Consider the following 19,471-nt stretch of genomic DNA (forward strand, 5'->3'; position numbering starts at 1 on the left):
CCAATTCAAATAAGGCCAATGAGGGACAAGACATCTTCAATGATCCTGTTAACTGGCCATCCTATAAGGACCAGCTATTGCACGATCTAGAAGCTTGTTCAACTCGTGAGGATTTCCTGTTATGGGTGGCAACAGTCCGTCTGAAGTCTTCTTCCTTAGCTCAGTTAAGCCCTCCTCTGTTATGGGTGGCAACAGTCCGTCTGAAGTCTTCTTCCTTAGCTCAGTTAAGCCCTCCTCTGTTATGGGTGGCAACAGTCCGTCGGAAGTCTTCTTCCTTAGCTCAGTTAAGCCCTCCTCTGTTATGGGTGGCAACAGTCCGTCTGAAGTCTTCTTCCTTAGCTCAGCTAAGCCCTCCTCTGTTATGGATGGCAACAGTCCGTCGGAAGTCTTCTTCCTTAGCTCAGTTAAGCCCTCCTCTGTTATGGGTGGCAACAGTCTGTCTGAAGTCTTCTTCCTTAGCTCAGTTAAGCCCACCGAGGCCTCTACCATCGGTGATCAAAAGAATGGAAAACTTCTCTCAAACCAACTCGGCTCAAGGACAGCACCAGGGATGTCAAACAGACTCCATCGAGCCTGCCTCTTTGGACCTGGCTATGTGGGTGGAATCTACCATCTTGGCTTCTTGTGCTGAGGCTGAAGCTCCACAGAAGGGTACTCTTTTGGGCGCCAACCCAGCTGTTTATTCAGCCCCCAACCATCAAAAAGACCCACGACAAAAGAAATCTAATATGGCAGAAATCATGAGCCCCAACCTAAAAAGCTTTGTTTTAGATTCTAGAAATATAATTATCACCAATGCTGAGAAACCTGGACAGTTTGAATCAAGGGCATCCCTAAAGAACAAAGTCCTAGCCTGGTTCAATTCAAATGTTGTCCCCAATTGTGTTAGATCTCAAGATCTCAAGATCTGAGGGTCCTACGCAGAGTCCTGATAAGCAAACAGTGCATTTTAGACAATACAGACTGCATTGTGGTGGGTTGTGGCTCTGATAGCCTACTTTTGTTCCTGGACAGAATTATAAACCTGAAATATGAGTCACTGACTTCGAAGTTAAATATTGTAATGAACTGATCAGTTTTTATTCTTCCCTTTGGCTATTGTGATGCTTTTCTGCATTGACTGTATTTCCACATGCCCTTTATGTTTTACGTTGTTGGTCTGTATGTGCCATCACGCCTACAGGTCCATTGAGCACGGTAGAAGTGTAATAAAGTAAAGTAAAGTGAGTATTGGTTGCGAGAATTTTCAAGGAGGGAAATTTAAAAAGGAGGTAACGAGTACAAGGGTAATGCGGAGGGAATAGTAAGGAATCAGATTTAGGGCCAAGGGCTTGTATGAGTGTACCTGGTAGGCCTTTTCTTCTCTTTCCTTTATATGGCCATTAGGTTGTCAATATAGAAGTAACCGAATATGGGAAGAGTACGGGGAACCTAGCTCCGGAAGGGGGTGGAAGGCGGCGCAGCGTAGCATTGTCTCAACCAGTGCAGGAAATAAGTGGAGATAAAATAGAAAAAACGTAGGAGTCTTATGTAATGACTAGACTCGGGAGATATTAGCAAATTTTTTTTCTGGTACACAACTGTTTTAGAGGTCGCCCGGAAGGGGATCAGGGAAGGGGGCAGGGAGAGTGAGTAGGGGAGAAGAATGTAATATGGAACCCAGGGCAGGGTGAGGGTGTAGTTAGAAAGTAAGCAAAGTCTATGTTCTATGTTTACTGTTGTCAATGTCAACTGTGTCGGTACGTCTAAAAACTATATGTGCATTTGTCCTATATTGAATTGGTTTACATTCTGCTTCTTATATATGTGGAGTAGAAAAGGTGAAAGTGAAAATTACAACTGTGGCATTGCACGTTGCTTATTAAGGTGTTAGAAGGTAAAACAGAAGCACACTTTTCGATTTTGGTTTTTAAACGCACAACACATACACAAGTGTACACAAAAGTGAAGCAGGGAACCCATGGGGGGAGATACACCATTAGCCCATATCTGCCAGCACCTCCCCCTGTACAGCGAGAAAATACAGACATACCATGATCAGTGGCTCACAGAGATAAAGGGAGAAGGATCCTCCCAAGTGTGGCCAGAAGGAGGGTCATTGACAAATGAATATTAGATCATGTGACAACCCACGTATTAGCCAAGTACCGGGGAAAGCAACTTCAAAATAGACGCAAAGTATTACATCTCTGGCGGATGCTTGAAGAAACACCCCCGATGAGTGGTGCAGACAAGGAAGTGCTGCCTGAAATGGCAACAGCCCCAACGGGGGGTGGGCGTGGGTCGGGCACGGAGGGACGAGGGAAAAGTGCCCAAAACAGGAGACGAAGAACTCACTAGGCTTTAACCACTGTTAACTAGGCCCACTGCGGGGTACAGTGACCCAGCTTATTTGCATGCGCCAAATGCACCTTCTACTCCCGCAGCGACTGCCCTGCCTCCCTACGATCCCAGAGGGTTATACGGTCCCACAAGCGCCCCTCCAGTAAATATTGCACACCTAACTAGTGATTTTCTAAGACAACTCGCTACCACTCAAATGGAATTGAGACGGTTAAGAGCACTATGTGACAGGGGCCAAATGTTGCCTAGGTGAGGGGAACCGCCATCCAGGAACCCATCTAGCCAGCCAGAAGAGTGGAAATCAGGAGAATTTTTCTTTCACCTCAATAATACCCCCATAACAATAAGGTAGCCAAGCAGGGGAGGAACAGGGAAGTGTAGAGTCAGACAGAGAAATAGATGAGGTGTGGAGTGATCTAGATGAATATGAGGAAGGAGCAGCAGCAGCAGGAATGCCTCTACCACTACGAGAAGAACAGGAAGATGGAGTAGTACGACAAAGGTGGCAGGGGAGGCTCCGAAGTAGGTTGGGAAACATGTGACTGAGCAAAGCGAAAGAAGTAAAAGTAAGAAAGGAAGTAAAATGAAATTGCAAATGCCCCTCATTCACAAGGGAGCGGGGAGGCACCATTAGATACCATGGGCACAGATGGACAAGCATAATTTGTTGAAGTCATTGCCCCCACTTTCAGGAGGAGCGGGAAAATGGATATATGCTTTTGAAAAGCATACTGCGGGGGTCTCGCTGGCTATAGGGGACATAAAGAATTTGCTGGTATCGGCTGTGGGAGATCAAGCAGACAGAGTGTGGGTGAAGGGTGGTTTCCCGGGAGTGATAACAAATTGTCAACGCCATGATGGGTCAGATTTACATTCAATGATGCAATGCACCATGGGGAACGAGGAAGAGGCTGCGCAGGACATTCTCCGGGTGCAGGACCGGTGGAGATTGGAGACGGCCACGGCTTGGGACCAATCAGCCTCCCTTTTCTACTTTATCATCAAAGGAGGCCTCCCACAGGAGGTATAGAAGGCCCTATATAAAATTGCCAGGATAGAAGCCAAAGGATGGCCTGAAATTCAGAGCATTATAGTACACCACTGTAGGAGGATCAAAGAAAGAGAAAAAGAAATAGCACAGAGGAGGTTGGCAGACAGGGCTAAACATGGACAAAATTAACTGGTAAAGGGCGCTGCTATAACAGCCGCCGTGCCTGCTGAGAGACGGGGAGATGGGGAGGAGGGGTCAGGAAGTTCACTGGCAAGGATGGCAGCAACATGGTCCGCACACGGGTAGGAACAATGGGCTGGCGAGGAGCAACACTATGGTCCCCAATGGCAGGGAAGGCCTCGAAGAGGACAAGGTGGGTTTGGAGGACAAGGACCTTGAGGAGGAGGCCAAGGGTCATGCTGGAATTGCGGGAGATGGGGACATTTTTCACGGGAATGCCGCGCTCGACCTATGGGACATTATCCAGGGCCACAACAAAATGCAAATGAACAGCAATTTGGTCATCCTCATCCGGGCAGCCCTTCTGGATTACCGATGGGTGGCTATAAAAACTATCAGCAAGGAACACAAGCACCACAACATGGCATGCAACCACAATTAGCACGTCAAAATACTATGGGAAGCATCCCCCCAAATATCTTGGCAAATGGCGCACCTGCGCCGTTCCGTGGAACAGCAATGATCGGAGAGAGTGTCTTTTATTTCCCAGGAACAAATACATACCCAGATTATGACAACCCACAGAGAGTACTTGCGTGTTCAGTCCTATCAACTACCCTACGTCTAGAAGAGGAAGGTGGGATCGGAGATAGGAAACAAGCAGTTCATCTTCATGGTGGACTCAGCAGCAGAATAATCTTGCCTTATGAAGGCCAGTTTCCTCTCTCGAGCCGAAATTTGGAAACGCTGGGATTTTCTGGGGCAATTTTGAAGGTTCCCTACACAAACGATTTGGATATAAGGGTGGGAGGAAAAACGGTGCGGGCACCCCTGTTATACCACAAAGATTTGCCCATAAATTTGCTAGGGAGGGACCTCCTCAGTAAGCTTAATATGACCATTTCCTTTACAGAACGATGGGTAGTGTGCTCCACTCCAGGTAAAGAGCAATGCTAATGATCAGTACCATGACAAATGAGGTAGCAGTAAGGGGGATGCCCACCGATGTTGACATGTTCATTTATGGAATACAAGTACTAGTTAAGAGTGGTGCCTGAAATAACGCGAAAGGAATGGAGAGTACCATCCGATTTTGTTTTCCGCCCAGTGGTAAGCCCAGAAATTGTGCCTGGCACAATCCTCTCGATTGATCTGCAAGAGGTGCAAGTGTCTGCTAGACGTATTGTGGCAATAGGACTGGGTGCGCATGGATGTGAGTGGAGAACATTGTTGTGTATCACCCCAAACATAGCGCTACGTGATCTCACTGATGAAGAACTGTTCACTGACAGTGAGAATGATGGGGAGATAATAATGGAAATTTGTGTGCCCTGCGATATAATGATCCAACACCGGGAAGTAAATAACCCCCTCATGGCCAGTGTCAGTGCACCGCCTTCGGTTTTTTGATGAAGATATCAAACAAGTACTACCAAACATATGGACAACAGGGCCCCATGATGTAGGACTCTTACAAGAAGTAACGCCCATAAAAATAAAATTAAAACCAGGTGCAGTGCCACCCAGAGTAAAACAGTACCCATTATCCAGAGAAGCAGAGGAAGGAATAAAGGAAACGATAAATGCATTATTACAACAGGGCATTATTGTGCCATCAAATTCACCATGCAATACTGCTATTTACCCTATCAAAAAAGCAAAGGGTGGGGCTTGAAGGATGATCCAGGACCTCTGCCCACTTAATGGCGTCATACAGAAGGAGTTCCCCGTAGTACCAAATCCTGCATCCATTTTGTGCAGTGTCCCAAAAGAAGCCACATGCTTCACAGTAGTGGATCTGAAGAATATTTTTTTCTCAGTACAACTCGACGCCAGTTGCCAATACCTAACAGCAATTACCCTGGGGGGAAAAGGATATGAGCATTGCAGGTTGCCCCAAGGTTACTGCGAGAGCCCCAGCATCTTTAACAGAATTCTGCACGAAGACCTTGGCTTTATCGATGTAAAAAGCACAATAATTCAATATGTAGATGACCTTTTCATTTGCAGTGAAAATGAAGAGCAATGTAGAGTAGATTCAATAAAATTGTTGAACTTACTAGCAACAAAAAGTATAAAGTGGACAAAGTAAAATTGCAGTACTGCCTGAAAGAAGTGTTGTATTTGGGGCAGTTAATATCCAAGGACGGTAAGAGAATAATACCGGATAGAGCAGCAGCAATACACCATACCCCAATGGCCTAAACTGTAAAAGACATGCAAGAATTCCTCGGCATATGCAACTAATGCCGTGCATGGATATTTGATTATGCTGCATACACACGCCCCCTTCTCCAGGCACTGAAAGAAGCACAAAAGAACAGCGGCCCCATAAAATGGACACAGGAAATGATCACACAATTTCTTAAATTACAAGAACTCACCACATCAGCACTCATCCTAGCGACGCCAGATTATGATCAGGAGTTTTATTTATTCTCCCATTGCAATGGCACAATAATGACAGCAGTACTGACACAAAAAACATCACTAGGCCACAGGCCATTGGCCTATTACAGCGGCCCACTGGACTCAGTAATGCAAGGGCACTTCGCGTGTGAACAGGCCCTCGCTGCAGCAGCATTCGCGATAGAGAAAAGTAGTAATGGAATGCTCTGTGATACTATTTGTGAACACTCCTTATTTGCCACACTCGAGAGGTCAAAGTCCACACTCACCACAGAGAGAGCGACTGCATATGAAATAATCATCTCAAGCCCAAACATACACATTGTACGCTGTAAGACTGCAATCCTAGCCACAGTCATCACAGAACCCTGCACAGTAGAAGATATGCAAGCGCACAATTGCGCTACCTATGAGAGGGAAGGTGACGATATTCCCAAAGCCAGCGAAAATGCCCTTGAGGTAGGGGAGGTATACTTCGTGGATGGATAAGCGTCCATCGATTGCGAGAAAGGAGAAAAACACATAGGGGCAGCAGTGGCGAGTATAGAAGGGGACGAATATGAAGCGATAATACAGAAACGCCTCCCCTCACATTTTCCAGCACAAGCTGCAGAGCTCACCCTTAATTGAAGCGTTGCATACTGCTAAAGGATGCGCAGTGACAATTTACTCTGACTCGGCATATGACAACGACGGTGCACTCCGGCCTATCACGATGGCGAATAAGAGGATTCAGGAGAGTATACGTCTCCCCTGTACAACGAGCACAATTATTGAATGATCTCATTGAAGCATTGGCAGAGCCATCAGTAGTAGGTTTGGTGAGATGCCAAGCTCACACGAATAACACAGACGCAATCTCATTCGGGAACGCAGCGGCGGATAAGTTCCCCAAGCAGTTGAATGTGTAGTAAAGACAAACACACAAAACAACAAGGAAGAAGGGTACAGTTACACGGCCATAATTCAAATAATAGAATTGCCGAAACGCGCCGCATCAGAAGAACAGGAAATGTGGGTAAAGAGAGGGTGCAAACAGTCACCCGCAGACCTCCTATGGCGTCAGGAAATTACAGGAAAAGTAGTAATGCCGTTAGAACTATTACAAATAGCATTTCAACAGCTTCATTTCCCCGCACACATCACCGAACAACACATAGCAGCAGATATTCAGGAGGAATGGTTTGTCCCAAATCCCCAAGAACACCTTGCAAAGGTAATAATAGAATGACTCTGCAGGGAACACTACCACGCCCATCAGGACCATTCCGGGAGTTACACATGGACTATGCCGATATGGGAAAAGGTGCAGTGTAGCAAGATACCTCATTGTAATAGTTTGTCCCTTTTAACACTGGGTGGAAGCAGGACCTTGTGCTCACCCAGACGCCAAGTGTGCTGCAAAATTCCTAGTGAGGGAGGTGTTCCCTAAGTGGGGGATTTGTGATGTGATCCGTTCAGACAACAGCACTCATTTCGTGAATTACCTCTTCAAACAAGTGACATCATTGTTAGGTATAAAACACATATTTTGTTTGATTTATCATCTGTAAGTGAATGGAAAGGTCGAGAAGATAAACGGCCTCCTCAAAAGCAGACTATCCAAATTGTGCCACATCCTGAAAAAGAACTTGGTGTATTGTCTGCCCCTGGCACTGTTTCAACTCAGAACGCAGCCTAGTAAGGATCATCATTTGTCCATGCACGAGACAGTGATGGGGAGGCGCATTCAAACGCTGTTAACTCCAGTAAGAAGGGCATCAGACTCTCACAGGGCTGCTACAGTGCTAGGGGACGAATCCAAGAGTATCTCACCCAACTGACATGAGCTATGCGAAGTAAAGCAAAACAAATATCACCCCCATTTACAGGAGAAAATGAAACTGATACAAACACTCCAGCAGCAGACAGCCTGGCGTTACATCCCCCCTTCCATGCACTTTTCCCCTCCACCTCTCCCATGCACTTGCGCGTTCTCAATGTCACTGGGCCTAGTAAGATCGCTGTTTTGTTCTCCCCTGTTCCCCTCCCTTGCATTGTCACGCTCTGAAACACTTGTGTATGAGCGCGATAGAAATAAAATATCAATATCAATGCCCAATGAAAGTGAATACGTGCGCAGTTTCGTGCAGAGGTGGAACTCCCCACGGTTCCATGGCCTCAATGAGGTAGTCTATTGCACGCCCTCAGCGGTAAAAGTTAAGGGCCTGAAGTATTGGATCTACCTCACCAATGTAAGAAAAGCACACGATAGCAGCAGGAGAGAGCAGTGCAATAACGTAAAGAAGGTTGCAGACAAAAGTTTGAGTAAACAAGGTGAAAAATAGAAACTTGAATGTAACAATTCTTTGTTGTGGTAAACAGTACAATTTAGAGTATGGGAATGCGGAAAAAATTGTTGAACAAATGTAAATGTCCCTCTCTTTCTCTTTTTTTCTCTCTCTCTATCACTGGTAGTTCTCAAATACATGTTACTATAGCACCTGCTAAGGAGATAAATGATAGTATTTTTGATTTATTTATGCGTACTTAACGCATTTATATCCTCCTTCAGGTGGAAATATGGCGGAAAGGAGGGCCCTCACTAACGACACTACAAATGTAGATAGCAATAGGGAAGAAGTTAGTGCTACTAGAGCTTAGCCTGTGGGTTATATTCTGTAGTCATTGTTTTCTCTGTAATGTTTTTTCTGGGGCTATTCTGGAGCCTCACTTTTATATTGGGTGATATAGAAAGGGGGGGACGGGGTCAAACTAATACAAGATGGGACAAGCCTCATTTGGAATGGGTTTAAAGTAATATGGGCCCACAATGCTTCCTTAAATGGCAATCTTAGCACTCTGCACAAAAACCGAACTGTCAAAACCCCAACTATTACATATGCTGCTATGGGTTATGATGTTTATGAAGAATCGAACGAATATAATGTTGACTCTCCAATGTTCGATGTAATAGAATCGCCATATGTACATATGCACTCAACCAGGGAACCTACCTCAAATGGCGAGAATATGCACTTTAAGTACCATGTCCCAACCACGCAAACATACCCAACCTCACAGTACTGGCAGAGTGGTAGTGAGTGGCAGAGTGGTAGTGAAAACAATGATGAAACATGGACAGACATTCTTCCTATACGATATCAGAAGGTGAAAAAGGTATATAATGGTTTAGGGGGGGGAACAAGAGATGGAAAATGGGGGTGGAACGTAGGAGGTATGATGCGTACCATGGTCTAGGATTAGATGCTGTAGAAGACCCCCGCCACCCTAATCAATCCAATAAATGGTATTCAGATAGGAGTGCCATGGCTAAACAGGCGACCAACGAAAGTGGTTACGTCTGCTCCTTGATTACCCATGTCTCTGGAACGCCCAAAGTTCTCATACCCCAAGAAACACCCTTGTCGGATGCCCAGTGTCTCGTTCATCTACCCCTCTGTAGGATTCAGAGTACCTTCCAGGCACACACAGTAACAATACAAATGCTGTAAAACGGGAAAACATGCACCAGTAAACCCCAAGGAGTACTCTGCGTGAAAGACCCATTTTTTTATCATCAAAGGGACAATGTTCGCAGAAAACAAATGGCAAGAAGAGACAATCACATGTAAAGCCGAAGCACTGCGAGGGTTGTCGGAAGAAAAATTTCAATGGGTCAAACGAACATGCACTCCCAACACATTGCCAAACTGACCGGAGTGACGTCCCTTGAAAAACCAATCAATATACAACGCGAGATACAGCACGAACTGTGTTTTCACGGAGAAGGGGGTGTTCATGGGCTCAAACAAAAGCTGCAACAAAATGCTCATCCTCCCAGACATGAAGAAAGGTACAGCAGCATTAATGGACACTTACTGGTTATGCGGCAAGCAAGCATACCTACACCTCCCACCGTCATGGATAGGTATCTGCGCCATGGCCGAATTGCATTCGGCCCTCATGGCGATCCTGGAAAGCCATGTCCAGGGGGGCCCAGAAAACCATATCCAGGGGGAAAGGGTGTTGGCAGAAATTCCCTCGGCACCCCAGCCAGCAACTGAAGAGCCCTCCACATACGACATAGTGTCAGAAGACCAGTTGCAGGAAAGCGTGTCCCGCAAAAGGCGATCGTCAAACTATATCTCCAGAAAATCCTCTGACCTCATGGCAGAAATTCCTGCCCAATAAAGACTGTTCAATTCCGAAGAAACTTTCTTCGCCTCCCTTGTGCCGAGCATCCAGGCGCGAGCCAATAGTGCGCTGGGAACTAATCCAACTGACCAACGACACAGAAGAAGGATTCAACATGATCAAAGTGGAACTTCGAGCCCTGCGATTGATAACCATGCAAAACCGGTATGTCGTAGACCTCCTCACAGCAATGGACGGCGGTGTTTGCCGAAAAATCGGGAGTGCATGTTGTACATTCGTACCCTCTGCTAACAACGGAACTCTATCAAACATGATCTCAGCTGTGCACAACCTGGGTGAGAGAATGAAGAAAGAAGGGGGAAATCCAACCCAGCAACTGGTTCAGTGACATTTTTTTAATGGGTCCCCTCCTGGTTTGGAACTATGATGAAGATGTTTGTTTCACTCGTCATCTTCCTGTTGCTGATTTTTTGTGTGTGCCAGTTTTAGGGAGAATTCTCCAGAATGGCTAATTTCCCTTACCTACTGAGTGCCTCAGCAGCTTTGCTGGATTTCTAGGATTTATTTTTTTCACCTGGTAAGAGTGTGAGCCTTTTTTCCCCACTCTTACATGTGTTTTGCTGTGTGTGTTTAACATTCTTTGTGTTCATAGACTGTGGAGCCTCACCTACTCCATAGGCATCATCTTTTTACTGTGTGTTACACAGCACCTTCAGTGCAGTGACACAGGGTCGTCTTTTTGGTTTCCCAACTCCGACTCCATTTTCTGTGGCTGACTACTGTCTTCCAGAACAAGTAAAGTTGCCACTGACTTTTTTAGTCTTTTAAAACTCACAGACCCAGTACAAACTATCTTACATGGAGTATTGGAAAGGGTTAATACTTATCCCTTTTTGTCTGTTTCTCTTGGAGCATTGTTTTGCTCCCTTTTCATCAAGCCTTGGCTGTAACTACCCTATTTTTCCTACCGCGGTTACCTTAAATAGCCCTGGTACTATTTTAGGCTATCTTGGTAGCCTCGAACTTAAACCCGCTGGACCATATACATTTTTATACGGTTCCGGCTGGGTTTATTCGCCATTTCTTTTTATAAGTCTTTCTCGTGTTTTTCTATGCGTGCCAAACCAGGTTTGATTCCTTTGTTCACTGCCCTTTCGCAGGCTTCTATACAGAAGCCCTCCTTAGGCGCCTGTATGTCTGGGGGGGCAGGATGTGAGGGAGGGGTTTAGGACTCCCTGTACAGGGTCTCCTTGGAGACCCATGTCGCACTCTGATAGATTTGGCTGTGGTGACTGTCCTGGCGGGACAGCCACCCTGCTGTGCGATTGACAGCCAGGCTATGTGAATGGGGGAAAACTGCATAAAAAGCAGGTCTCTGGGTCTGGAAAGGAAGAGTCGCCACTGGAACGAAAGAACCGAAGAGGACCCCTACAACGGCTGAACCGCCCGGTGAAGCCCTGCTGCAGGTCTGAATCTCCATACTCCAATGACAGGGAAGATCTTCAAAGCATCTTCTCCCCTTGAGCTGGTGGGAACAACCAGTTTACCAAAGTGCTCACCAGGTCTCCCTTCTCTGGTCGAATTTGCTGTACAGAGCTACAGTGAACCAGATAGCCAGGAGGAACGTATCCTGCTTGCGTTTTAAGAAGTGCACATTTTATTTGTTGCTGTGCTCTGCTGCTGGTTTCTTCCATAGGCAGTGCAGGACCCTCCAGTCTTCCTACTTCATGTCAGTCCGACAGTTGCCTCAGGAACCGTGAGCCTGCAGGACCTGACAGGAACGTCCGCCTCAGCTACAGCCTTCTTCTTCATTTAAGGTACTGTTCAAATCTGGTTGTTTGTTCCGTCCGACCGCGGTGAAAGTGTGTGAAACCTTTCATCAATCTGAGGGCGTGTCTTTCTCCACTCTTTAAAGTAACTTTTCGTCTGACCAACCTCGTTCTGAACTCTTGGCAAAGACTTAACCGCAAACTACCCTGAACTGTGTGATCTTGAGCAAAGACTCTGTTCCATTGACTTTAGGCCAGGTCCCTTGAATCCGATTTCCTCACTGTAGTTCCTTTTTCTAGATTGCCCTGCTTACTTGTTGGTGTTGTTCAATTCTTGCTTAACTTTGTCTTTCCCTCCCTTTTTAAATTGCTGGAGTATCATTTTGCTCACACTTCATTTTGAGTCTAACTTGTCCAGAATCTATTGGGTGTAGTGTAGTATATTAAGAGTGTGATTTTTCAACTGCTTTACTTTAGTGAAAAGTTTTACAACTAATGTGTAAATAAAAGTACATTCTTTTAATCAGAAACCTTGAGTCAGTGTTTCTTTGAATCATAGTAATTGCTGTCCTTTGTGCAACTATTTGATACTGTTCACTTGCTCTTGAGATAGGTCTGGCTGCTCAGCCATCGCTACCACGTTACTGTGTAGTACAGGCTTGTACCAAAGGTGAATTTGTACTGTCACTTGATTGTGTGTGGTGTTCCCAAAGGGTACTGCATATCATTCTGCCTAACAGCCAGGTAGGGGTTTGTTATTGCGCAAAATCAATGCCTAGTTCTGCAAAGATGATGGTGAGAATAGACAAACCGACAAGGGTGCAAACTATGAAGGATGCACAAATACAGAGCGGGGAATATGGCCACCCTAAATACCCGAAATGCTGCATGACTGCAGTGTATCGTTATCCAGGGGACAGGGTGGACAGCTCGTATCACACCACAATCCCAAAGATGGGGATGGGGGCATATATATGACACGTAACCCTGATGAAAATGCTAGAAGAGGTCAAAGTTTACGAGGTGTATGTAGAGCATGGATGCCAATAAAAAGGGACACCTGCTTGGGACGAGGCAGTGTTAGAGGCAGAGCACTACAGGAATGCTAATAATACTAAACAGTAGTTTGTTACTTTAAATTTAACGAAAGGGGGAATGTAAGGAAGGAGGGGGTCGGATAAGCCCCCCCATACATTCTACGCGAAAGGGACCACCTGCTCTTGCACTAGTGGAGAGACACCTTCCTTGCCCTTCTGTGGCCTCAGTGGATATGTCCCTGGCACATACAGAGGTGGGGCTATTGCAAGACACATTTGGACTCCATTTTGTGTACCCTCGACTCCATCTTTGGAATAAGCCGCATTCTGATATTTAGCGAAATCTCCTCTCCCATCAGCAGCACCGCACACAGCAAGCCCCGACAGCACCCACCTTTTTTCGTCCCGTTTCTGTGCCTCCCAAGTCCCTTTCGCACGGATGCTCTGATACGAATTGTTGCGAACAAACAGTGTATCCTTTTCACCCTTCCTCTGAGATCACTGTCCTGTGTGTGAACGGGCCGAACCATGACTTGTGGCTCATCCATCTCAACAAACCTGCTCCTGCTCCTCTCAACCCCACTGTCGGAAAATGACTGCCTGTTTAACCCTGCGCCCCTCCAAAGGTATTCTTTTGATGTAATAGAAGTGTGACCCTTCTCTGCTGACCACCCTAGAGTGCCCCTAATAAAACCAGGCTCCTGTCACAGTATATTCTGTCCTAAACTAACATGTGTCACTCCACCCCATCCGGCTCCAATGTGCCAGACCCGACAGCTATCAATCCCACCCCCCACATGTTACCTGAGGGGCACGACCCCCACACCCTTCACCTCGCCAGTGACCTAGAGTAAGATATTACAATCACATGTGTACAATTTATAGGCCTCTCATAAAAACATTAAAGATGTAGTAAGGAACAAGTTACTTACCTGTAACTGTTGTTCTCCAGCATGGGGTCTGGCATGGATTCACATGCTCATGAATAAAGAATACATAGCAGTACACACATGCACAACCACGGGAGGTGGCAAAGGCTCAACATTAAGCATCACATCAAACTCAACATTAAGCAAATCTTACCTCCTCACCAGGCTCACCTTAGGCGAACAGGTTGCGCAGCACTGCTTGGCCGACCCTGGACTCCTCCCTGGAATCCCGATCGACGCAGTAGAATTTCGTGAAGGTGTGCGTCGACCTCCACGTAGCAGCCCTGCAGATGTCCAGCAAGGGCACACCAGATAGGAATGCCGTGGTAGCTGCGATTGCTCTGGTGGAATGGGCTCTCGGACGGCCAGGCAGGGGTCGGTTTGCCAACCGATGACAGTACATGATACAGCCGGAGAGCCATCTGGAAATGGAAGCCTTCGAGAGAGCCTTCCCCTGATTGACAGGTCCAAAGTTCACAAAGAGTTGTGACGTCTTCCGAAAACCCTTTGTGCGGTCCATGTAGAACTTCAGCGCTCTAGCCACATCCAGCGAGTGCAAAGTCCTTTCAGCCGGCGACGAAGGCGACGGGAAGAAAACAGGCAACACCAAGGGTTCGTTGAGGTGGAAGTCCGACGGCACCTTGGGCATGAAGGAGGGGTGCGTCCTGAGCACTACCCTCGTGTCTTGAAAAGTCAAGTACGGGGCCTTGCAGGAAAGGGCCTGGATCTCTCCCACCCGTCGTGCAGAGGTGATGGCCACAAGAAACGCTGTTTTCCACGACAAGAACTTCAACGGAGCCGAGTGCAGAGGTTCGAACGGAGGTCCCATGAGCTTGGTCAGCACCACGTTGAGCTCCCACGCCGGGGCCGGAGCCCTCACCGGCGGGAACGATCTGAACAGTCCCTTCATGAACTCTTTCACCAGACGATGAGACCACAAAGACGTCCGCCCCGTGGTTCTGGTGTATCGGGAGATCGCAGCAAGATGAATCTTGATGGACGCGTGCGCCAGTCCAGCCTTGGCCAGCGTCAGTAGGTACGGCAGTACTTGGGGAGCCGTAATCCGCAGAGGGTTAATCTTCTGTGCGTGGCACCAGACAGAGAACCTCTTCCATTTGTGTCCGTAGCATTTAAGAGTTGAGGATGCCCTGGCCTTTGCAAGAACCTCTCTGCAGTCGGCCGGTATGTCGTATCCTCCAAACTCTAACGCTGCAGGAGCCAGGCCTGCAAGTTCAGCGACTTCGGGTCGTGATGGAGGATGGCGCCTCCTTCCCTGGAGAGAAGATCTGCGTCCACTGGCAGCTTGATTGACGGGGATGCTGACAAGTCCAGAGGTTCCGGGAACCATATCTGCCTCGGGCACGCAGGTGCGACGAGGATCATCCTGCACCGTGACCTCTTGAGCTGGTTGATGAGCCGGATCAGCAATGGCAATGGAGGGAACGCGTATAGAAACAGGCCCTCCCAGGGTAACGAGAAAGCATCGCCCCATGCTCCTCGGCTGGGGAAACCTGAGTTCGTCGCCGTCGCAAACAGATCGATCTGGGGTGTGCCCCACCGTCGGAAGAGGCGGTCCACTAGATCCTGTCATAGTTCCCACTCGTGGCACGAGCGCAGCTCCCTGCTGAGTGAGTCGGCGATGGTGTTTTCTATCCCTGCCAGATGAAACGGCACCAGAAACATCCTTTGGGCGACGGCCCAATGCCACAGATCCTGCGCCTCCCTGGACAGGGCTGGGGACCTGGTTCCGCCCTGTTTCCTGATGTAGAACATGGTGGTGGTGTTGTCGGTGAAGATCGTTACCACCTTGCCCTTGAGGGACGGAAGGAAGGACCTGAGGGCCCAAAACACTGCACGGAGCTCCAGAACGTTGATATGGAGGGACTTCTCCGTCGGGAGCCAAAGGCCTCTCGCGTGCAGATTTTTGGTGTGCGCTCCCCACCCTTCCAGGGAGGCATCCGTGGTCACTGTCTCCTGGTGGCCGGGGGTCTGGAAGTCCATGCCCGCCGTCAGATGTGCGCAGGGCCCCACCACCGGATCGCTCGTCGGAAACTCTCGTCGAGTGTGATCCTCTCCTCGAAGCTGCCCGTCGTCTGGATCCAGCGCGCGTCCAGGAACTCCTGCAACGGGCGCATCCGGAGCCTGCACAGGGGGATGAGGTAAATGCAAGAAGACATTATTCCGAGGAGGGACTTGATGGACCTCACTCTGGCCGCGTCCGCAACCAGCATCAGCTGCGCCTTGCCCAGAATGGCCCTCGTCCTTTCCTCCGACGGAGAGGCCAGAAGCGACACTGTGTCAAGCTTCGCTCCCAGAAACAGTGAGTCTTGCGCGGGCACCAGGTGGGACTTGGCGTAGTTTATGGAGAATCCCAGGTCCGTGAGAAGTTGGACGGTCCTTGCCGTGTGCTCCACGGCGAGCTCCCTCGTCTTGGCTCGGATGAGCCAGTCGTCCAGGTAGGGGTAGACGTGGATCCCCTCTCGGCGCAGCTGCGCCGCCACCGGTGCGAGGCACTTGGTGAACACCCTGGGTACCGACCTTAGTCCGAAGGAAAGGGCTCTGAACTGATAGTGACGCCCTTGGGCCACGAACCTGAGAAACTTTCGGTGTCCCTTTAGGATGGGAATATGGAAGTAGGCATCCTCCAAATCCAACGACAACAGGAAATCGTCCTCCTCCAGCTGACCCAGGACGTGTTGGAGGGTGACCATCCGGAAATTCTGTGCCTTGATGAATTTGTTCAGTCGTCGTAGGTCCAGGATTGGACGCCATCCTCCCGTCTTCTTCTTCACGAGGAAGTATCTTGAGTAAACTCCAGAGCCCCGAAGCCTCTTTGGGACGAGCTCGATGGCGCCCTTCCTGAGCATCGCCTTTACCTCCAAGAGAAGTTGAGGGACGTGATGTTCTTTCCTGGCCACAGGGGGGATGCGCAGGCACCTTTTTTGAAACTCGAGCGCCTGACCCTGGGCTAGGGCGTCCAGCACCCAACGGTCGGTGGAGATGGACTCCCACACGCTGACGAAGCTCGCCAGCCGGCCTCCCACCGGGGTGCTTCGGTGGGGGCCCGACCCCACAGCCGGTTCAGTCCTGCTTTGACGAGGCTTTGCCGCCTTGACCTCCTTGGCGACGATGGCGGGGTCCGCCTGACTTGCCTCGTCCCCTGTAAGCTTCCTGCGACGGCGAACGGGCCGCTTGACGGTAGGTGGAAAGTCCGCCACCGGAACCTTTGGAGGCACCCTGTTTGCCTCCGCCGCTCCGAAAGGGCGGCCGCCGTTGCTGGAGAACCCCAAGAGCCCGGGCCGTCTCTGTGTCTGCTTTGATGGCTTGAAGGGAATCGTCCACTGTTTTCCCAAATAGGTTGTTTCCATCGAACGGCATGTCCAAGACTCTGGTCTGCACGTCTTGACGGAAGTCAGTAGCCTTGAGCCATCCACGCCGCCTAAGGCACACGCCGTTGCCCAACTGGCGAAATCCAGTGTCAGCGATGTCCGTCGCAATCGTAATGGCGTGGTCCGACGCCACCTCTCCTTCCTGCAAGATCTCTAGGGCATCCGCCCTCTTGTCGTCCGGTAGGAAGTCCAGCAGGGGGGCCAGTTTGTACCACAGCTCCCGGTCGTAGCAGGCTACGATAGCCAAGGCGTTGGCCGCCTTAATCGGCGTCGCTGCAGACGAGATGACCCTGCGTCCCATCGTATCCAATTTCTTTCCCTCGCCGTCCGGCGGGGAAGTCGACATAGAAGCCGCACCCCCCCCCCGCTTTCTTCCTGGCCGCTGCGGAGACGACAGAGTCCGGGGTCGGCTGTGCCCGGAGGCACAAGGGGGCCGGGACCCGGTACTTCTTCTCGTACCGATCCCTTCTAGCCGGCGTCGTGGATGGGTTCTTGAGGAGGGCGAGGCCCTCATCCCAAATATCGTCCAGTAGAGGCACAGAGAGGACCGTCTTCCTCTTGGCCTCGCGCCGTTGATAAAGGAAACCTTCCTTCTTCTTCTCTTCCGGGCAGAGCTGGAAGAGCTCGGATGCCCTGGCGATCATGGAGTGAAACGATCCAATCTCGTCGGGCGGGGAAGCCCGGGTGGGAGGTGACAACGGCAGATCCTCGTCGTAAACCTCGTCGTCCGTACCCGTCGCGGCCGTGTCAGTCCCCGTATCATCCCCACGAATTGTGGACGGGGAGGAGGGCTTAACAGGGCGCGATGGCTGAAAAGGAGGTGGAGGATGAATCCTTCTTCTCTTAGGGGGGAGGGCTCCCAGAAGGGCCTGGCTCCGGGTCCCCCGTCGGGAGCGGTTCCTCCGCTGGTGGTAACGGCAGTCTCGTCCTTATCTTCGAGCATAAGGACTGTATAGCCAACAAAATGGCCGCCGAGTTGTCTTGTGGCGCTGGTTGAGGGGAGTCCGACGGGCGGTCAGGGGCCCCGTCGGCCCCCTCGACGTTATCGTCGTCTCCTACGTCGGGATCCCTCCCGACGGGCTGGTCTTCTTCCACGCCAACGCCGTGGCTTAAGACTTCGATCAGCTCTTCCTCAGAGGTTGAGGCCGAATCCACGACGACCTCCTGCCCCCCCTTTTTCTTCTCCGTCGGGGGTTTCACGGGGGTCCTGTCGATGGGCATAAAAGAGGACTCCCTCCGCGGTGGCAAGGAGACTCTGAGCCCAGAGGTCGCCACCACTGGTGTAGCCTCCACAGGCTGAGCCAGGGCCGCCGCGACTGTCTCGATAGAGGCCTTGGCCGGATGGATTAAGGCTTTCACCACCTTAGGTGCGCTCACCGCCTTCTCTTTGGGGGGAGGGACACTGCCTCGCTCTCCCTCCGATGGGGCCTTCGAGCTTGACCGGGGCCTCTCCAGGAGCTTCGCCCGGTGCTCCGCCTTCCTCTTACCCGAACCAGAGCATTGGCTCGTGGTTGATGGTGCCGGGGAGGATGCGCCCTGCCTGGCGCCCGTAGAGCCCGACCGTTCGACGCTCCCGGTGCCAGCGGACTCGCGGTGCTTGGCCTTGTGTTGGACCCCCGTCGCCGGGGCGTCCTCAAAGGTCTTAGAAGACCGCTCGGATTTCTTCTTCTTCTTCTCGCCTGATGGGCTCTTCCCTTCCAGCCAGTTGGCGAGATGTTGATGGCGGTCCTTCATGGTCCGCTCCGACATATTGCCGCAAAACGCACAGTCCTTCTCCACGTGCGTCTTGTCCTCATGTAGGCAGTAAAGACAAAAGGAGTGTTCGTCCTCCTTAAAGACATTCTGAAGCTGGCATCCAGGGCAGACCCTGAACAGCTTTCCGGGCGTCGAGCTTCCCTTCTCCTGGGCCATGTCCGAGATGGGCCTGAGAAACTTCTGGAGTCCTCCAAAAGCGTGGCTCGACGAAATCTTCACCCTTGAGGGGCGTAGACGAATCCGGCACGGGTCCCCGTTGATCGGATGAAGAAACGGTGGAGCTTGAGGCTCTTTTTGACCGAAAAATAGACGTTTTTGAGAAAAAACATGAAAAAATAGCACTAACGCTCGAGAGCAATAGCACAAGGATCCCAACACTTGAACGTGCGGTAAAAATCTGAAGATGGCTGCCAGAGGCGGGGCTTAGGTAGAGGGCAGTCGTTGGCTGTGGTCAGTATGACGCAGAGATCAGCGATTGGTTACTACTACGAAAGACAGATCAGAAACAAAACTGATACTGGTTTTTTCTTTA

This window comes from Ambystoma mexicanum, chromosome 4q (assembly GCF_040938575.1).
Source record: "Ambystoma mexicanum isolate Mex_15411 chromosome 4q, UKY_AmexF1_1, whole genome shotgun sequence".
In the NCBI taxonomy this organism is placed as follows: Eukaryota; Metazoa; Chordata; class Amphibia; order Caudata; family Ambystomatidae; genus Ambystoma; species Ambystoma mexicanum.